The sequence below is a fragment of the Megascapheus bottae genome, chromosome 1 (assembly GCF_031878675.1).
Source record: "Megascapheus bottae isolate mThoBot1 chromosome 1, mThoBot2.hap1, whole genome shotgun sequence".
Taxonomy (NCBI): domain Eukaryota; kingdom Metazoa; phylum Chordata; class Mammalia; order Rodentia; family Geomyidae; genus Megascapheus; species Megascapheus bottae.
Window position 1 is genome coordinate 52,428,030 of NC_143509.1, and position 21,854 is coordinate 52,449,883.

At 44.1% G+C, this 21,854-nt stretch overlaps 1 protein-coding gene across 7 annotated transcripts in view; it reads right to left on the reverse strand.

The window, feature by feature from the left end:
* Atp13a3 (ATPase 13A3) overlaps positions 1-3,930 on the reverse strand; it is a 110,040-nt gene extending 106,110 nt beyond the window's left edge. For all 7 annotated transcript variants that reach the window (XR_016537449.1, XR_016537448.1, XR_016537458.1 and 4 more), the window contains exons 1-2: positions 3,813-3,930; positions 3,036-3,079 (exon numbers count right to left, since the gene is read on the reverse strand). The gene's annotated coding sequence lies outside the window, so the exon portion shown is untranslated. The remainder of the gene's footprint in view (positions 1-3,035; positions 3,080-3,812) is intronic.
* Positions 3,931-21,854: the final 17,924 nt, after the last annotated feature.

Consider the following 21,854-nt stretch of genomic DNA (forward strand, 5'->3'; position numbering starts at 1 on the left):
AAATTTGCTTTTAAAATTTTAATTTCTTAATTTTTGTCTTTTTTTATCTGTGTGCCAATTCTGGAGCTTGAATTCAGGGCCTGGGCACTGCCTCTGAGCTGTTTTTGCTCAAGGTTAGTGCTCTATACCTTGAGTCATAGTGCCGCTTCGGCCTTTTCTGCTTATGTGGTCTGAAGAATTAAACCCTGATACAAAAGCATTATACCACTAAGTCATATTCCAGACCTCTTTTTTTACTTTTTTATGTTTTGTCAGTTGTGGGGCTTGAACTCAAGGCCTGGGCACTGTTCCTGAGCTCTTTCACTCAAAGCTAGTGTGCTCTACTACGTTGAGCCACAGCTTCTTTCCATTTTATGGTTTTCAGTTGGAGATGGTAAGAGTCTCATGGCCTTTTCTGCCTAGGCTGATTTAGAAATGGGATCCTCAGATTTCAGCCTCCTGAGTAGCTAGGATTACAGGTGTGAGCCACTAATTCCAATCTGCACTCTAAGGCTCAGCTGTTTCACATGTCTCAGTGCCATGTTACTGTCAGTTCTAAACTGTTCTATGATTTGCTGAGTGTTCTGTTCTTGTTTTGTGGAGGGAAAAAAAAAACTGCTTCCCAAAAAGTAAATAATGCTCCAAAAGCAAAGCAAAAATTAATGTGCTTCATTTAAGTGTTAAAATGAATATTGGAGATTTGTTGAACTGTGACATGTCTTTAGCAGAATCAGGCACCCAAAGTACACTACTGAACTCTAGGCATCCTGAGCATTCTCAGTTTTTCCTCAATAGCGTTCTTCCTGGGACCACATACCCGCAAATAAAATGGGTCTCATCAGAAGAAACTATTTGGAGAGGCCAGTCATGGTGGCACACACCTGTAATCCCAGTTACTTGGGAGGTGGAGAAACAGAGGCTAGTCCAGATAAAAAGTCTATGAGACTTCATAACCAATAACCCACATGTAGTGACATCAGTAACCTCAGCTAAGCAGGAGGCTAGGTAGGATCTACACAAGTAATCCCAGCTAAGCAGGAGGCCATAGGTAGGATTGACATAAGTAGGCAAAGACACAAGACACTATCTAAAAAAAGACCAAGTTCCAAGCCCTGAGTTAAAACCCCAACATAACCTCAAAGAGGAGGCCATTCGAAAAGTTCAGCACACTTTTTTTTTTTCAATATATGTTATTAAGAAACTAGCCTAGCACCAGCAATCACACCCGTAATCTTACTCAGGAGACTGAGATCTTAGGGTTATAGTTCAAATCCAGCAAGGGCAGAAAAGTTCATAAAACTTTCTCTCTCATTAATCATCAAACTCGTAAGAAGAGCTGTCTTTTGTGGCAGAACACTAGCTTGAACACACAGCCCAGAGACATCGACCTGGCCCTGAATTCATACGTATGTATGTACACAAATATTAGGAAACCAATCTAATTCCCTACTTATGTATACATTTACCTCTTTTTCATTTTTGTCAGTTGTGGGGCTTCAACTCAGGGCCTGGACACGGTCCCTAAACTCTTTCGCTCAAAGCTAGTGCTCTACCACTTTGAGCCACAGCTCCACTTCCCATTTTATGGTTTTCAATTGGAGGTGAGAGTCTTATGGCCTTTTCTGTCTGGGCTTCTTTTGAAATGGGATCCTCAGGTCTCAGCCTCCTGAGTAGCTAAGATTATAGGTGTGAGCCACCAGTGCCCACAGACATTTATATTATTTCAAGTCAGTTGTAAATTAAAACTTACACAATAAAACGCTTATTATTTTAGAAATAGTCAAAGAAATCGGTCCTCCTACAACCAGATGCAACTTGAAAGCTTTAACTTTTTCCAAATAAACTGCCATTTCATAGTTTTAGTTGATTATAACTGTTTATAACTATTTGATCACTTTTCTTGCCCAATCCCCAAACCAAAAACATGGCTGTTCTACCAATATTAAAAATTGTCAGAGGGGCTGGGAGTTTGGCCTAGTGGAGAATGCTTGCCTAGCATGCAGGACAACCCAGGTTCGATTCCTTGGTACCACATACCTAGAAAAAAAGCCGGACGTGGAGCTGAGGCTCAAGTGGTAGAGCTCTAGCCTTGAGAAAGTCCAAGGACAGTGCTCAGGCCCTGAGCTCAAGCCAATTGTCAGAGCCAGGAGTTTGGCCTAGTGGTAAGAATGCTTGCCTAGCATGCACTAAGACCTAGGTTTGATTCCTAGATGCCACATATATAGAAAAAAAGCCAGAAATGGTGCTGTGGCTCCAATGGCAGAGCCCTAGCCTTGAGAAAGTGCTCAGGCCATGAGTTCAAGGCCTAGGACTGACAAAAAAAAAAAAAAACTGTCAGAGTGGGAATGAGAAAGATGAGAGGAGGGAATGATGGAAGGGGTAAAACTGACCTTCATACAAGCACTCATAAATTGGTGTAGTGAAATCCTGTCAAGCTACTAAAGGTAATTTAAAATAAAATAAATTTTCTACTAAACTATGTCACCTGCTGCCTAATCTAATAATGAGAAAAATACGGCAGCAGAAATTATTCTCCAGCAATCATTAAGTCTACACTTTTAAACAACTTCCAGGTGCCTTTGAAAGGGGTTGTTAAACCAAGATGTGATGCCCACAGGCATCTATTTTGGCAACTGAAGCCTACTGAGCAAACCACCAATCCTCTAGAGAAAAGACTGCCACACATATTCCAGTAAAACAAAACTAATTCATGTGCCTCAGTGACAAGTCTTTCATGCCAACTAACCAAAGGCAAACGACTTTTAAATTACTTAGGTACCCTTCAAAAGCAACACCAGAATATCTTCATTTCAGTGACAAACTCCAGCACATAATGTTTATCTTCAAAGTCTCTTAGAATGAAGAAAATCTAAGAAACACATTTAATATAGCCATTACATACTCAAGTAGGTTTTACTCTCTTAGTTCAGAACCGTATATAGATTTCAAAGTTTTACAACTCCATAATAACCACTCATTTTGCATTAATATAACCACTAAATATAGCTCTAAAACACTGACGATTGTAAAAAGTTAATTATGTAAGTGATTCATACCTCTTATGTCCAGACACCAAGATCTACGGGTGTTTCTGTCAGGTCTAGGGGAAGAGGAAACAATAAACACCTGTCACAAAAGCTTTCCAAGTTGGGAAGCCCCGGGCAGTTACTGTCAATCCGCAACCCCAATCCCTCCTTCTCAACTCCAAAACCACGAATGGCCATAGTGACACCGGAATCGGACTTTGTTTCTAGAGAATGAAGAGCAAAGGAGGCCAGAGTGGAAAGCATTAAAGGAAAATGCTCTGGTCCTGGGCCTCAGGCCGAGTGTGAGGCCTTAAGGCAAGTCAGCAGTCGCCTGTCCTCTTCTGGGCCTCAGTTACCTGGAAAAGGCGGTGATGGGCACTTGGCTGAGGACCGAACTCGGATTCCGACAGTGGCAAATCCGCCAGGGACCCAGCTAACACCCCACTTTGACCAAAGGACCAGGCGATCTTCCGGACTTGCTAGCAAGGGCTGGACCACCACCACCACCATCCCGCGCCCGCGAGTCCTCACACGCCAGCCCTCCCCGCCCTGCTGCGTGTCCACCCCAGGTCTTCACACCCACAACCGGCGTTCCCCTGTCCCCGCCACACCTGTCCCAGACCACTGTGTGTGTGGGGGGGGGGTCTTTGCGCCCCCTCTCCACCACGCACACCTTCCCAGCAGAAGATGCCCGACTCCGGTCCCCAGGAGGCGGCCCGGACGCTCACCTGGTACCCGCCACCCTGACAATACCGGTCGTCCCCTCCAGCCTCCCCATCACCATCACCACCCGCCCGAGCCACTCACCGACCGCGCCGCCGCGCCGTCTCACGGCGGCCTCCCGGCCGGAGCAGCCCAGAGGCCGCGGGGGGCCGGGCCGCCGCTACCGTCGCCGCCGCCACCGCCTCGCTTCAGCCCAGCCCCATGGCCCTCGGCCGGCGTCGGCAGCTGCGGGTCGCTCGGACTCGAGGCGCCGCCGCCGCCGCCGCCGCCGCTGCCGCGCGTCCCGGCTCGGGCTGAGGGGAGGGAGGCGCCGCGGCGGGGCCCGGGCCGAGCCGAGCCGAGCCGGGCCGGGCGTAGGGGCGTCCGCGCTCCGCTCCTCGGCGCCCGCGGCGGCAATGTGGAGCCGAGCGGGGCGAGAACAAGAGCGGGCGGCGGGGAAGGCGGGCAGGTGAGGGGGGCGGTGTGTACTCTGAAACGGCCTCCCGCCGCCGGCGACGCAGCGAGCCCCCCTCCCTTCGCCAGAGCACGCCACGGGGAGAGCCGGCGGGCAGTCGGGAGAGCGCGCCGCGAGCTCGGGACTCCCGCGCCGGATGTGAGGTCACGTGATTGCCTCATCTCAGCGCCGAGCGCCGAGAGGAGCGACGGGGACGTCGGGAGGGGGCGTGTTTAGGGGCGGGGAGGACCCTAAGACACGCCCACCTCCCTCACCGGCCCCCACCCGTCCCAGCTAGCTTAGGCGAGAAGCATCCTAGGAAAAGCACTCCAGACCAGCTTTGCGCTGAGGCCGCTCTTTTTTTTTTTTTTTTCTTTTTTTTGCGAGTGGAGGTGGAATCCGTCGTCCTTGAGGTGCAAACACAAGATCTTGGTCCAAACCCATTTTGTGAATCGAGAAACTGAGGCCCTGTGACTAATTCAAACTGGCCCAGAGTCATCATCAAGGAAGAAACTTACCCTGGAGTGGTGCGAAGCGATGGGGTCCTAACTTCCAAACCAAGCTCTTGAAATCCTTTATTTCACCCCGCCACCCAACAAAAAAAACCAATGAAATACTCAGAGGTTCTGCTTACACGCTTGGGCCAGTGGAGTTAGGAATATGCAAGAGAAAGCTCCCCCGTCCCCAACCCCCACTGCCCCCAGTGGGAAGGAGTTTCCTCCCACAGGGCTGGATGCAAATTCAGTACTTCCTGGGCACAGGATTTATCTCAGGCCAGAGCCCCGGGCCGGATATTCAAATCGTGGGTTTGGTTTTCACTTAGTTTCCTAGCATGCAAGCTGGAAGCTGGGATTGCGCTCAACCATCTGATGTCTTCGGCTTAGGCCATCTTTCAGCACAGGCTCTACCCTCCACGCTATTTCACCATGCTGCCAACCCAATTCGTTACTCCTTGCACATCTCAGAGGAAAGGAGCAGGTGATTTCAGCACCTGTCTCTGACACTTGGGAATACTTTGCCTGGGGCAAGAAGTAGTCCATCTGGCCACTTCTCTGAAGCTGCCACAGCATAGAGTGGCACCTGATCTAGGACAGAAGATTGTCCCAGGTCCGTGGCAAGTAATGATGCCTCATTAAGAACAAGAAACACTGCTGATGACCCCAGTAGGTTGTGTGAGCCTGAACATGTTAATGGCTCATTGTCAGCATAATGGGAACAGTAAACTGAACAGAGATGATGCACAGCCATTCTGAACTGAAGCCCATAGTTCTGTGCAAACCACACAGTTGAAATAAACAAATGAGATAGAAAGTATGAGTGGGTTAGGTAAATAGTCTGAAAGCAGGCTGGGTAGGAACAAATCCTGAAAATCTGCTTCCCACCTTGCCCCACTTCTTTGGCTCCTGGTCATTTCCCCTCAGCCTTTAAGTCTCTCTAGATCCTACAAATAAAACTGTCAAGCCAACACTCAGTGCCCTCTGAAGTTAGCTAGCTGCCAAGTGCCTCTTGCCTTCTCAGGCAAACATCTTGATTAGTGATCTCCCCTACCTACCCCCACTCCATTGCTTAACTCTTGATAATCTGACTTCTGTTCCCACACACTCCATTCTTTCACACCCTTTCCAGCTAGCATCCAGCAAGAATTTGGCCTCTATTTGGCCAAATCCAACAGGCATTCCTCAGGTCTCATCTCTGCTACATTTGATATGGTGGATGGCATCACCTTGGAATCCCTCTCTAGTTGTTTGCAAGAGGATTGCCAATAGACACATCTCAGTATTCAAAGCCTCTCTGCCTCCTTCAATGACAGGCATCCTAAAGGACTGCCACTTTTTAATCTGCACCTTAAGTGCAGATATATATATATATATATATATATACATATATATATTGCCAGTCCTGAGGCCTGAGCACTGTACTTGGGCATTCCTCAAGGCTAGTGCTCTACCACTTAAGTCACAATACCATGTCTGGCTTTTTATTTTTTTTGTGTATTTGGTAGCAAGGAATTGAACTCAGGTGCATGTTAAGCAAGCACTCTATCAGGTTCTTATCCTCAGGTCTATATTTTTTTTGGGGGGGGGTAGGTCATGGGGCTTGAACTTGGACTGGGCACTGACCCAGAGCTCTTCAGCCTGAGGCTTCTGCCCTATCCCTGGCTTGGGGGTTGTCCCTGAGTCTTTCAGCTCAAGGCTACCACTTACCCCAGAGCCAAACCCCACTTCCCTTTCTAATGGTTATTGGAGATAAGAGTCTCATCGACTTTAGTACCCAGGCTGGCTTTGAACCTTGAGCCTCAGATTTCAGCCTTCTGAGTAGCTAGGATTCTAGGCGTGAGCCACCGCGCCTAGCTAGGTCTATACTTTTAAGCCCACAGCTCTGCTCATTCCACTTACCCTCTAGGAATCACTTTCTCTCAATTTCCACTCCCAAATCAGAACTCTCCAGCCCAGACCTGATTGGTATAGCTGAATCTAGAGTTCACAGGGACACTCTCCAAACTTGGCATATCCTAATTGAACTCATCCTTTGTCTTCATATTTAGTCCCTCTCCCCCAACTATTTGATACTTGATCAATCAACAAGTCCTATCTACTTCACCAACTTACTAAGTCTCAAATTTCTACCTCCATCTCAACACTTCCCTGTTATGAAGTTGCTGTTTTGTTTTGTTTTGTTTTGTTGTTCTTGAACTCTGGGCCTAGGCACTGTCTCTGAGCTCTTTAGCTCAAGGCTATTGCTCTACCACTTTGAGCCACAGCGTCACTTCCCATTTCCTCATGGTTAATAGTAGGTAAGAGTCCCATGACATATCATACCCCGTCTGGTTTTGAACTGGGATCCTCAGATCTCAGCCTCCTGAGTACGTAGGATTACAAGCATGAGCCACTGGTGCCTGACATGTTATGAAATACTTGAGCTTTTGATTAGCAAAAGAATTTACTAATATAAGAGAGTAAGAGAAAGCAAAGGTTTATTAGTACCGTGGTACAAGGGAGGCAGTTGCCTCACAGAGGAGCTTAGTGCTATTATTGCTCTTCTGTTCCTGGTGCACCAATATAGTAATGGAGACTTAGTTTTATGAGAATAGTAGGGTTTTTACTGATTGGCTAATCTCCCTCTTGGTGGATTCTGATGGCTGGTTGTCTCTTTATCTCAACTGTAGTTTGAATGCTGCTTGTGGGAACATCTTAAGAGTTTGTTTTCACGTCTACATTCCATTAGGACCATTTCCAGGGCTTGACTCATTTCTGCATTCCATTTGACCCTATTCCAGTGTTTGGCCACTTCCGCATTCCACTGGACCATGTCTGTAAATAGGGTCTCTGATACTCACCACTACTTAAAATCCTAGGGGTTCTCCAGGGCATCTGGAATAATCTACTATCAGCACAAACCTGCCAATGAACTCAGGCTTTTAAAGGATCATAAAGAGCTGGGTACCAGGGGCAGAAGATTAGGATGTTAGGATCATGGTTCAAAACCAGTCCTGGAAGGAAAGTCTATGAGACTCATCTCTAATCAGCTACCGAAAATACAGAAGTAGAATTGTGGCTCAAGTAGTAGAGTTCTAGCCTTGAAGAAAAACAAACAAACAACAACAAACCCTTGGGAATATCAACTTCGCCCTGAATATAAAAAAAAGAAAAGAAAAACATAAATATTTTATACAGTGATCAAACTGGTCATTTGCATTTCCATCTCTTCAAATATTTATCCATGTATTGAGAGATCATACTCTTCTAGTTATTTGGAAATTTAGCACAAATTGTTGTAGATTTTTGTTCCCAGCTATGCCATAGAAACACTAAAACTAACTCCTCAGAGCTAACTATATTTTGGTGCTCCTTATCTAACGTTCTTTCATCTCTATCACCCTAGTCTCTGATGATTACTATTCTCTCTAATTCTAAGAGACTAACTGTTTTAGCTTATGTACCTCAGAATATTGAGGCTTTGAATGTGCCTTAGTGGTAGAGTGATTGCCTAGCATGCACGAAGCACTAGGTTTGATTCTTCAGTACCACATAAACAGAAAAAGCCAGAAGTGGTGCTATGGCTCAGGGCTGCGAGTGTGGTCTAATGGTAGAGTGCTTCCCCAGCATGCATGAAGCCCTGGTTCACAGAAATGATGCTGTGGCTCAAGTGGTAGAGCGCTAGCCTTGACAAGGCCCAATAACAGTGCCCAGGCCATGAGTTCAAGCCCCCCAGAACTGGCAAAAAAAAACAAAAAAACAAAAACCTGAAGATTTTCAGCCTTTGCTTTGTTTTTCTGTATCTTATTTTTGTGCTTATATCACTTTGTATAAAGTTACCACAAGTGACAGGATTTCATTATTTTTTAATGGCTAAATAATATGCATTATGTGTGTATACCACATCTTCTTCAGGCATTTCTCTGGTGGTGGCCATCTTGGTTGATTCCAGAACTTGATTATTGTAGTTAGTGTTTCAATAAACATGGGTATGCAGTGATCTCTTGTATAAATGATAATGCTTTCTTCAAAAGCCATCCTTTTTCTTCCCCCCTACATTGGCATTTGAACTCAGAGCTTTGTACTCGCTAAGCAGACACTTTACCACTTGAGCCATTATGCGGCCTGTTTTTATGTTCAATTTTTCAAGATAGAATCTCACTTTATGCCTCGGTCAGCCTACATTGTGATTCTCCTATTTATGCTTCCCTTTGTTGATAGAATGATGGGCATGTCACACTTGACTCAGTCATCCGTTGTTAATAGATTCACAAACTTTTATGCTGGTCTGGATCAGGATCCCTGCATTTCTCTCTCCAAAGTTAGACAAGATTACAAGCTTGAGCCAGTGTCCTACAGAACTCATTCACCATCCATTCCCAATCAAATATCAAGTTTATTTTCAATTTCTCCACATTTCATCACCACTAGACTAGCCCCACACACTTCCACTCACCTAGAACTACTGCTGCAGTGTTCAGCTGATTTCTCCTCTATTGCATGTGTGTGTGTGTGTGTGTATGTGTGTGTGTGTATGCCGATACTAGGGTATCGCTCTTGCTTGGCTTTTTCTGCTCAAGGTTGACACTTTACCACTTAAACCACAGTTCTATTTCTCTTTTGTTTGTTTGTTTTTTGTTTTTTGGTGGTTAATTGAAAATCAGAATCTCAGGAACTTTCTGTCCCAGCTGGCTTTGAACCTGGATCCTCAGATCTCTGCCTTTTAAGTAGCTAGGATTACAGGAGTGGGCCACCACTACCCACTCCCACCATTATTCTTGCCCTTTCTCCAGCTTCTCACAAGGTGGCCACGGTATCACTGCACATACCTTGGAACACAGGTCATGAATGGCTTTCCATTTCACACAGAATAAAACATTCTCCTCCTACAAGGCCCATTGTAAAGCCTTCCCACCCCTCCCTTTTGCTGGCACATCTTCTCACCCCAGATCTTTTCTCCACCTCTCCTCATTTGAATCACGTGGACTTCTTTCAGTTCCTCAAACCCAGGAAGCCCTTTCCTGCCTCAGAGTCTTTGCACAACCTGCTTTTTCTCTTTCTCTTCCCTTTTCTCCTTGATGAGCCAATTCAGACTCAACTATTAGATTAGCACACATGGGTTTAGAGAAAGACCTTGTCTGGCCACTCATTCTTTCCCTTTATTTCTTTATGATCCCCTTGTTTCCTTTTATTACCATTATTGCAATTTTAACTATTGTGACCTTATGTATACGTTTATATTAAACCTGTCTCTTTCACTAGACTATAGGGTCTTAACAGTTCCAGTTCCAGTGTCTTTCCAGAAAGTGCTTAAAAATGGCACTGAAAGACAGACAGTAATGCACAACTGTAAAGCCAACATTTAGGAAGTGAAGGTAGGAAGATCAAGAGTTTGAAGCCAGTTTGAACCATACATATCTCAAGACCCTATCTCAAAAAGTAAGAACAGGGATAGAAGCATGGCCTAGTGGTAGAGTGCTTGCCTAGCATGCACAAAGCTCTGGGTTCAATTCCTTGGTACCAGTTATAGAAAAAGCCAGATGTAGTGCTGCGACTCCAGTGGTAGAACACTAGTCTTGAAAAAGCCCAAGGCAAGGACGATGCCCAAGCCCTGAGTTCAAGCCCCAGGAGAGAAGAAGGAGGAGGAGGGAGGAGGAGGAGGAGGAGGAGGAGGAGGAAATTTGAGTTCAAGCCCTATGACCGACCAAAAACAAACAAACAAAAAATCTCTCCAACCATCTCTCAGTGCTGCTACTGTTACTGGTAAAGACACTACATAAAGCATAGATAAAGCACTTTGCCATCGGATGCATGAACTAATAAGCAAATGAATAAAGTTATTATTATAACCTCAAAATGTTCCCCCTGACTTCCAGGCAGAGTGAAATCTCCCATTTTATAGCTGCAGATGCATGACTGTAATTCTAGGTCCTGGGAGGCTAAGGCAGGAAGATTGCAATTTGGAGCTGGGTACTAGTGACTCACACCTGTAATCTTTGCTACTGAGAGCTGAGGGTTGAGATTCCAAGTAGAGAGTTAGCCTTAAGCACAGAAGCTAATAGAGAGAATACAGGTTCTGAGTTCAAGCCTTAGTACTGGCACCAAAAAAAAAAAAACAAGTGAGAGGAGACAAGAAAAGGAAAAAGTGCAAGTTGGGGGCTTGCTTAGGTACAAAGGAGACCCTATTCTTAAAAAAATAATAATTAATTAAGTTATGGCGACTGGGTGTTTGGCCTAGAGGTAGAGTGCTTGCCTAGCATGCACGAAGACAATAGTTCAATTCCTCACTACCAGATACATAGAAAAAGCCAGAAGTAGTGTTGTGGCTCAAGAGGTAGAGTTCTAGTCTTGAGAAAACCCAAGGACAGTGCTTAGGCTCTGAGTTCAAGTTAGCAATGTTGGGAATGTGAGTCATGATAATGCATTGTCTTAACATGTGCAAGGCCATAGGTTCAATCCCCAATATGACCAAAAAATAAAAAAGAATTCCTCTTCTGAATATGTCATTGCATTTACAACCTTGAATAAGCAAACTGTTCAGTTTTTTTTGTTGTTGTTTTCATTAGTTTGGAGCTTAGTTATATTTTTGTTTTTATGGTTCTAAATATGTCCATGTATAATTTAATTTAATCTTTATAATAATAAGGAAAAGAGAGCTGGGGAGCCGGGAGTTTGGCCTAATGGTAGAGTGCTTGCCTAGCATGCACGGAGACCTGGATTCAATTCCTCGGTACCACATACATAGAAAACTTGGAAATGGTGCTGTGGCACTATCCTTAAGGAAGAGGCAAGGACAGTGCTCAGGCCCTAAGTTCAAGTCCCAGGACTGGCAAGAAAAAGAAAAGAGAGCTGGGATGTAGCTCAGTGGCAAAGTGTTTGCCTAGCAAGTGCAAGGTCCTGGGTTCAATCACCTGTACCAAAAAAAGAAAAAGACAAAACAAACAAACAATGTCAGCCAGGGACTCTTCTTTTGTTGCTAAACAAAGCATGTAAATGTAGTATTGCTGTGGCTCAAGTGGTAGAGTACTAACCTTGCGCACAGAGGTTCAAGGATAGAGCCAGGCTAGCACTCTACCTGTTTGAGCCACAGCTCCATTTTCAGCTTTTGGTGATTAATTGGAAATAAAAGTCTTGTGGACTTTGCTGCCTGGGTTCGCTTTGAACTATGATTCTCAGATCTCAGCCTCCTGAGTTGCTGGGATTATAAGAGTGAACCACTGGTGCTGGGCTTGAATATTGTTTTTTTATATATTTTTTATTGTAATTAGTAAAAGGGTTACATGATATTTGCCAGATAGAAGGTGCATTAATTCACATGCATTGATACCCTTTCACGCCTTGGTACCCATTACCCTCCCCCTCACCCACCACCCACCCCCCTGAATATTGTTTTTTGTTTGCTTGTTTGTTTGTCAGTCCTGGGCTTGAGCTCAGGGCCTGAGCACGGTCCTTGGACTTTCTCAAGGCTAGAGCTCTACCACTTGAGCCTCAGCACCACTTCTGGCTTTTTTCTATGTATGTGGTACTGAGGAACTGAACCCAGGTCTTCGTGCATGCTAGGCAAGCGCTTTAACACTAGGCCAAACTCCCAGCCCCATTGAATATTGTTTTAAAACTCCATGTTTTAGCTTCACGCTTCAGCTAGAGGAGTGCTTAATGCTGGTATACAGGCAGCTGTTTGCTGGACAACTTGACCTCTACAGGATTAAAAACAGCCATGCCCGGTGGCTCAACGCCTGTAATCCTAGCTACTCAGGAGGCCGAGATTTGAGGACCAAGGTTCAAAGCCAGCCGGGGCACAAAAGGACCTGAGACTCTTATCTCCAATTAACCTCTAGAAAACAGGAAATGGGGCTTGGCTCCAGGGTAGGGTGGTAGCCTTGAGCTGAAGAGCTCAGGGACAATGCCCAGGCTGACTTCAAGCCCCATGACCCACCCACCCCCCAAAAAAAGATTAAAAACAAACAAAAAATCATGATTTATAGTACCTGCCAATTCTGCAGTGTCAATATTCCTGTCATAGTCAATTTCAAGGTACCAAACAACCAGTGGTTCACAAAATTCCTAGAAATGTAGCTATCAGTTCTAGTGAGTCAACAGGCTCCATCCCCCTGTAGCTTACAGCAACTTCTCCAGTGTACAGTGAAAGAGAAAAGGAACATAGACCCTGCTTCAAGTTTAACAGGACAATGTCTGACACACAGGCTACCATAGGAAAGCTCTGATAATTAGATGGGATGATTGACCTCTGATGAGAAAAGAATATGTGTTTTTAATTGAGTTCAAGCCTGCTCCTCATAATTCAGTTTTGTTTATTTGTTTTGTTGTTGCTGTTTTCTTTTTCTTCTGAATCTTAGAAAGGAACGGCGTTATCAGGGGAATGGAACTCAAAGGCTTGCCACCACTTGAGACATGCCTCTAATACTCTTTCTCTTTGGCTATTTTTCAAATAGGAGCTCATGCTTTAAAACAAAACAAAACAAACAAACAACCACAACAACAACAGGGGCTGGAAGTTTGGCCTAGTGGTAGAGCGCTTGCCTAGCATGAAAGCTAGTGGTAGCCTTGAGCTGAAGAGCTCAGGGGCAGTGCCCAGGCTCCAAGTTCAAGCCCTAAGACTGGCAAAAAGAAAGAGGCGGGGGAGAGGGAGGGAATGAGGAAGAAAAAGCGCCAGGATTGTAGCTTAGTGATATTGTTCTTGCCAGGCATGCACAAAGCCCTGAGTTAGAATCCTTGGTACCACACAGAAAAAGCTAGAAGTGGTGCTGTGACTCCAAGTGGTAGAGCCTTAGCCTTGAGAAAGTTTAAGGACAGTGCCCAGACCCTGAGTTCCAGCCCCAGGACAGGCAAAAAAAAGAAAATGAAAAAAGAAAAAAGAGAGAGAGAAATGTGAGCCACTGTACCTGGCCCGTGAATCTCAATTTTAAGAGAATATAATCACTACTTCCCAGGATCTAAGAATAACAAATATTTATAGCACTTAATATGGATTAGCTATTCTGTAATTAACCAATTTAACTCATTAAATTTATATATCAGCATTGTAAGGACTATTACAAATTTAACTATTATAAATTTAGGGATAGAGAAAGGAAAGGATAGAGAAGTAACTCTATGGTTACATAGCAATATAGCTAGGAAGTAATAGATTCAGGATTGAAACCTGGCTCCAGATTTCATGTGTTTACCAGGTAAGACCCTAAACCAAGTTGCCTAGTTTCTAGTTTTGTTCTTTTCTGTCTCTTCTTTCCTTTCCTTTTTCCCTTTCTCCCTCCCCTTTCCTTCCTTCCTCTTTCTCTCTCTTTCTTTTTTTTCTTTTTTGTCAGTGCTCAAATTCAAACACAAAGCTTATGCCTGCACACTTGATATATCACTGAACTTCATTCCTAAACAATGTACCAGTGGGTTGTTTTTTGGGGGGGAGGGGGAGGGTTGTGCATGTGTGTGTGTGTGTGTGTGTGTGTGTGTGTGTATGTGTGTGTGTGTGTGTATTTAATTTTTATTTTTTCTAAATGGACCTGCTTATTTATTTACTTATTTTCATAGAGGCAGCTTTATTCCCTGACAGCTGAACACAGCCCTGAGCTAGGAGTCAAATGATCTATGTTGTTATTTGTAAAGTTACTTTGTAAATTTAGACAAGTTGCTTGAACAGTTAGGACCTACTTAAACATTCAGATTTTTTTTTTTTTTTTTTTTGGCCAGTCCTGGGGCTTGAACTCAGAGCCTGGGCACTGTCCTTGAGCTTTCTTAAAGCAAGCACTCTATGACTTGAGCCACAGCACCATTTGCGGCTTTTTTTTTTTTTCTTTTTCTTTTCTGTGTATGTGGTACCACGAAATCAAGCCTAGGCCTCGTGCATGCTAGACAAGCACTCTACCACTAGGCCAGACTCCTGGCCCCAGGAATATTTTGTTGTTGTTTGCTTGCTTGCTTGAGTCCTAGCTTTGAACTCAAGAGTCTCGTATTTGCTAGACAGGTACTCTAAAATTGGAGCCATGCCCCCAGCCCTAAGCATTAGTTTCTCAATATAGTTCCACTGGAGCTATGGAATGAGCCCTGTTCATTCATTTATAAACTGTCTTCAATGGCTTTTGTGCCACAATGATGGAATTGAGGGATCATGACAGACAACATGTGGTCCAGAAAGCTTAAAAATATCTGGCCCTCAAAAACATGAGAAGGTGTAGCAATGATTGTTAAGGAATGCACCTTCTATCTGGCAAATATAATGTAACCCTTCTATTAATTACAATAAAAAATTAAAAAATATATATCTGGTTCTTCAGAGAGACTCTATACTGACTTGTGCTTTGTGGTATAATGTCTGTGTGCATGGAATCTCATTGTCCTTAGGATCAAAACTAGTTCAGAAATTATGTTGCTGCCAATAAGCTTAGTGAAGAATGATGTCATAATTGCAAGCCAGGCTCTTGTTGCTCTTGCCTGTAATCCTAGCTACTGACGGCTAAGATCGGAGAATCCTAGTTTAAAGCTAGCCCAGGCAGGAAAAGTTGTATGACTCTTATCTCCAATTAACCACCAGAAAACCAAAGGTGGTGCTGTGGCCCAAAGTGGTAGTGTGCTAGCCTTGAGCAGGAAAGCTCAGGGACAGTGCCCAGGCCCTGAGTTCAAGCGTCAAGAACAACTGGAACAATTATGTCCGTGAAATGACATTCTCAAGCTTCAAGTATTCTCAAGTATCAAGCATGAACTTCAATAACAAATGATCTATAAAAATATGTATTAATAGATATGTATCACCCTCATGAGATCCCCATGTCTCCAGATTGGAGTTAACTCAAGCTAGACTGTTCATCTGGACCCTGACTGTGCTCTTGGGATTACTGGGTTGAGTTTCTAAAATCAATGCTATAGAGTCCATTATGACCATCCTGAGTCCTGGAAGATGAACCCCCAGTACAAAGCTGGGCTTTGCAGAGCATGGCAAAGCCAGCTCTTCCTGAGGCTGAGGCATCCAGCTGGCATCTTAGCACCTGTCATTCTGTCTCCAAGGCAGCTAGGCAGTGTCTCCAAGTACCTGTTTCAGATGCCAAGGAAAGAAGCTCCTCAAAGCCTGTCATTCACTGGCCTTTTATAGTCGTTAAAAACTTCCCCTGACCTTTGTAGCTACTTCCTGTGAGCCTCTGGGGGACTGCCACTCACTTGTGACCTAATTACAGAGCTGGCAGCTCTGGCTGCTGGAGCAACTGCTGAACAAGCCCAGCCTACAGGTGGTCGATTGAGTTTCCTTTGAGCTCTTGGCACCGTAAAGAATTGCTTCTTGGAAGAATGGTAGATCAGCCTGGAGCAGGACTGCCACACTTGTGTGGGCAGAGTCTCACTGCTCCAGCAGCCAAGTCGATATCTCAAGATCGTCAGAAGGCTGTTATCTTCTGTTTGCTGAAGACAGTTGCTTCCTTTTGGTCAAATTTTTTTCTCAAGGCAAAAGCACTAGCATTGGTAAATTAAGGCAACACTAATTGCCAGCTGCAGCGTGGGAGTCCCACTGCGAAAGAATTCTTTCCTAAGCATTTCAAAAGTAAGTTGATCCAAAACACGCCTCCACCTCGTGGCATTACCTGTAATCTAATCCAGTCAAAATTCAAACAGTTCAACAACAGGCACAGCAGCTGCTCCCGGAAATGAGAGCCACCAATGAGACTTTAGGGTGGAGGACACAGATGCTATGCTGTCCTTAGGCTCTGCCACTATACCCCTGGGATATCACTTAAACTGCTCCTGTCCCCAGCAAAAACAACCAGGGAGAAACCTCTTGGATGTCTGTTAAACATTCCCCTTAAAACAAGCTATATCAGAAGGTGAAGGATTGAGTGCTGCCTTATTCCCCGAAATCAAGCAAGACACTGGGTGCACACAGATAATCTTGACCACAGATCTGCCCATAGGCAGGTAGGCCAATCTGGGCAGAAACCACCCTTGGTCCCCAGGGAATAAGAGCCCCTCAAAACAGGTGGAACATTCCACTGAGGGCCTGACCAAGAACATCAACCTGGGACCCCAAGAGATAATAACCCATTTTTAAAGATTTTTGCTTCCTTGGTAAGCCTTATAAAGGCCGACTCCCAAATCCAGTCCCTTGTACAACCTCCAATCCTGTGCCTCTGGCTGTTCCTCAATAAAAGGTCCTCGCTTATTGATGATTGATCAACAACAAGGGCCTATTCCCTTTCTATTCTCCATTTTCCTAACAAGGTGGGTATTAGTGGGGAGAGGAGAGTTAATAAAGAGGTAGCATTAGGGTGAAGATATTTCAAATTGAGGAGCGTAGAAAATATCTATATATTTTCTATAAACCTATGATTAGCCATTTATATTTTTATATTTGTATTCATTTGTATCTTTATACTTGTACAAGGTCGGGCTTGCAAGAGCCAGCGAACTAGGCAGAAGCCTGTTAGCCTGTCCACAGGTTTTCTCCACTGGTCACATATTGGGTCTGTCCCTTCACCCATTAGCCAATCAGTTCAAAGCATGACAGCTTGCTAAACCGACCAATGACTAGTCACAACCCTCCTCCCGTTTTGTATTGCGCCAATCATTTAATGGAATCTTGGTGCCAGTGCTTACTGGGACCTGCCCCCTACCAAGGAATGTATTAAAGGAGCTGTAATTTTGTGCATGTGGCCTCTGGTCTGCACTCAACTACCAGCGCACAGAGACCCGTGCTCGAGCTCGTCAATAAACAACTCATTGCAATTTGCATTGATCTTCCCTCTCTGGTGATCCTTCCGGGGGCTTCAAGTTTCTGGGCATTATAAAATCATTTATTTGCATGTATGAAATTAGAATGAAGTTGGGTGCTGGTGACTCATGCCTGTGATCTTAGCTACTAAGGAGGCTGAGATCTGAAGATCATGGTTAGTGCCAGCTCAGTTAGGGAAGCCAGAGACTATTATCTCCAATTAATCACCAAGAAAGGCAGAAGTGGAGCTGTGGCTCAAGTGGTAGAGGACTAGTCTTGAGGAAAAAACTCAGGGACAGCATCTAGGCCCTGAGTTCAAGCCCCAAGGCACACCCCCCTTCACATATATACATAAAGAAATTAGAACACGGAAATCTGTTGCAATTGTTTGAAGAAGGAGGGTTGAAAGAGAGATAGAGGGGAGGAATTTGATGGGGGTACTTTATATGTATGAAAATGTCATGTGAATTACTTGTACAATTATGTGTCAGGCCAGTGGGGAAAGGAGAGGCAGCCAGAACCACTCCCAGGAACGAAAACACCACCTAGTTGCCTAGCTGTTCCTGGGGTGCTGGAATTGCCCAAATTTGCAAAACAAGCCCCTGCTAAGAATTCCCACAGACTATCAGTTCCGCTTTCATCCCAGCCATGAAAACCCTGTCTGCAATCAGACAGCCAAGCTTAGAAATGTGAAAGACCAGAAATAGCCAATGAACAATCTCAAAACATTTTCCCCAAATTAAAAGCTTATTATAGCTGGGCACTGGTGTAATCCTAGCTACTCAAGAGGCTGAAAACTGAGGATCATGGTTTGAAGCCAGCCTGGGCAATAAAGTCTTTGAGACTCTGATCTTCAATTAATCACAGAAAAAGCCAGAAGTGGCGCTATAATTCAAGTGGTAAAGTGCTGGCCTTGAGCAAAAGGAACTCAGGGACAGAACCTGGGCCCAGAGTCCAATCACCAGGACCAGCAAAAAAAAAAAAAAAAAAAAAAAAGCTACAAAGGTACAGTATTAAAGCAAGCAAGAGGGGAGGGGTGGAGGAGAGGGTAATGGGGACCAAGACATGTGAAAGGGTATCAATATATGTGAATTAATGCACCTTCTATCTGGCAAATATCATGTAACCCTTTTATTCATTACAATTAAAAAAAAAAAGCAAGCAAGATGGCAGAGGTGGGAGCCAGTTGCTCATGCCTGTAACACTAGCTACTGAGGCTGAGTCTGAGGATCACAGTTTGAAGCCAGCCTGGGAAAGATCATGAGACTCTTATCTCCAGTTAATCACCAAAAAACTAGAAGCGGAGCTATGACTCAGGTGGTAAAGCACCAGCCTCAAGTGAATGAGTTAAGAACAGTGCCTAGGGCGCAGTGGCTCACTCCTGTAATCCTAGCTACTCAGGAGGCTGAGACCTGAAGATGGAGGTTCACAGCCAGCCAGGCATTAAAGTCTGTGAGACTCTTATCTCTGGGCCCAGGTTCTGTCCCTGAGTTTCTTTTGCTCAAGGCCAGTACTCTACCACTTGAATTACAGCGCCACTTCTGGCTTTTTCTGTGATTAATTGAAGATTAGAGTCTCAAAGACTTCCAGAAATCAGAAGTGGTGTTGTGGCTCAAGGGGTAGGGCGGTAGCCTTGAGCTGAAGAGCTCAGGGATAGTGCCCAGGCCCAGAGTTCAAGCCCTATGACCCACAAAAAAAAAAAAAAAAGAAGGAAGGAAGGAAGGAAGGGTGAAGAGTGATACAGGTATTAAGTTATGTAGATAGGGCAATGATTAGCAGAGCTACCATGAGAATACACTGTAAGAATTATCTTTGCTGGGGGGGGGAGAACAAGATGAGGGGTGGGGGTGGGGGGGAGGGAAATGGGGACCAAGACATGTGAAAGGGTATCAATGTATGGGAATTAATGCACCATCTATCTGGCAAATATCATGTAACCCTTCTATTAATTACAATAAAAAATATATGAAAAAAAGAATTATCTTTGCAACAAATAATGCTAAAATAATTGGTTATTTACATGAAATACTATAAAGATGAATAGAATCCATAATATAAATAAATTATTGCATGTCCTTTGCATAACTCTTCTACATGCTCTTATTTTGTGCATTATATATGTCAGTAGTATACATTATCAGAGAGTAAAATAAAAAATATATATATATCTGAATTACGCAACCAAGTAGTCAAATACAATGTCAAATCAAATCAAATAATAAATAAATCTTGAATGATGGGGAGGGAAAGAAAAAGATAAACTCCTTCTCATGTCAGACATTAAAAATGAACTTTAAGTCAGGCACAGTGGTTTACAGTTGTAATCCTACCTACTCTGGAAGCTAAGATCTGAGCATCACCGTTCAAAGCTAGCCCTGGCTAGAAAGTCTGTGAGATTCTAATTTCCAATAAACTACTCAGAAAAGGCCAGAAGTAGTGCTGTGGCTCAAGTGGTAGAGCACTATCATACTTAAGCACAGAAAGAATCAGGGATAGGGCACCGGCCCAGAGTTCAAGCCACAGGACTGGCAGGGAAAAAACAAACAAACAAAAAAAACCTTCCAAGTGATTTAATGCAAAATCCAAAACAATAAAACTCTTAGTAGGGCAGGCACTGTGGCTCCTGTTTGTAATCCTAGCTACTCAGGAGGCTGAGATTAGACAATAGAGATTTAAAGCCAGTCTGTGCAGAAAAGTCTGTTGAGAGTCTTATCTCTAATAAACCACCAAAAACAGACAATGGAATCAAGGCTCCAGTGGTAGAATGCTATCCTTGAGCAAAAAAGGGCACAGGGACAGTGCCCATGCCCTGAATTCAAGCTCTAGGACTGATCAAAGAAGAGGAAAAAATGAGGCTTAAAGTTTTGGTTTGAAAAACTACACAGATGAGCACATCATGAATCTTGTTTTGCAGTATCAGAACTGCCGCTATAAAAACAGATTAGCAGGGTTGGAAGCATGGCCTAGTGGTAGAGTACTTGCTTAGTATACCTAAAGCCCTGGGTTGATTCCTCTGTATCACATACACAGAAAAAGCTGGAAGTGGTGCTGTGGCTAGAGAGGTAGAGCGCTAGCCTTGAGAAAGCACAAGGGCAGTGCCCAGGCCCTGAGCTCAAGCCCCACGACTGGCATAAAGAAAAAAAAAAATTAGCAGCATCTCTCCTTGCCTGAAGGCTTACATGTTACAATTCTCTTGTAATAAGTCCCTAACTACTTAATACTTGAATGACTTCCTACTAGGGTGTTGATTTATCATATCACAAGCATAATTAAGAGGCATCAATTCAGGTCTGTTGGGATTAAGTTTAAAGCCTGAAAGTTAAGCCTTCAGAGCCAAGCACATCAAGAAACAGCCAACACGTGGTACAAAGCATGTGTACACAAGCTACAGCATGTAGTGGTATTTCTGTAAAACTCCTCACATTTATTGCTGGTCCAGCAGGTTTCATCTGATTCTGGATTTGTGAGTGAAGATAAACCCATTGTGCTGAGCCCACTGGGGGAGGGAGAAGTCCAGAAGTGGGACCCTGGACCCAAACAAGCGTTATACAGCATGCATGCGTGCATGCATGCATGTATATATGCATGTATGTAGTATGTATGTGATGGTAGTAGGACTTGAACTCAAAGATTGGATACTTTCCCTTAGCATTTTTGTTGTTGTTGTTCAAGACTAGCACTCTACCACTTGTGCCACAGCTTCACTTCCAGGTTTTTGGTGGTTAATTGGAGCTAAGAGTCTTGTGAACTTTTCTGCCTGGACTGGCTGCGAACTGTAGTCATCAGATCTCAATGCCCCACTTAGCTAGGATTACAGGCATGAGCCAGCATTGCTTAGCTCAACTCAGTGGCTTTTTTTTTTTTTGCCATTCCTGGGCTTGAGCTCAGGGCTTGACTTTCTCAAAGCTTGAGCTCTATTACTTGAGCCACAGCACCACTTAATCGAACCCGGATCTTTGTGCATGCTAGACAAGCATTCTACCACTAGACCAAACCCCCAGCCAAACTCAGTGGCTTTTAAGCTTGGGAAGGAGCCTCTGACTTGGCATTGATGAAAATGATCTAGTCTCATTAGAAGTGTAGAGATAAAGGCTCACAACCAAATTTCAACTTTCAGAGGAGAAATCATTAGCTCGAGATAATAGCCCCGGTGTGTTTGACTAGTGAGTTCTCCTCAAAGCAAATATTGTTGTTTTACCATGACTTGACATTGCACATTAACAAGCATATTCATTGGTAAGGATTATACACAAATCTGACAAGGTGTTCAGGTTTCCCTCTCCATCCCTGCAAACCACACACCTGGGGCCTTTAGAGAAGTTTGCCCAATCACAAAATGCTTCCCTTCCCATGGCCTATCCCTGCAAGCCCTTGTACTGATATAAGACAATTAAGATCATTGCTGTCTTCATTCATAATGACAAACCATTGTCCTGTTGTTGGATTGTCACATAGGCAAAAGACATAAGCAAAAGTTGTTTAAGGAGAAACTCCTTTTTTCCTTGCTATGT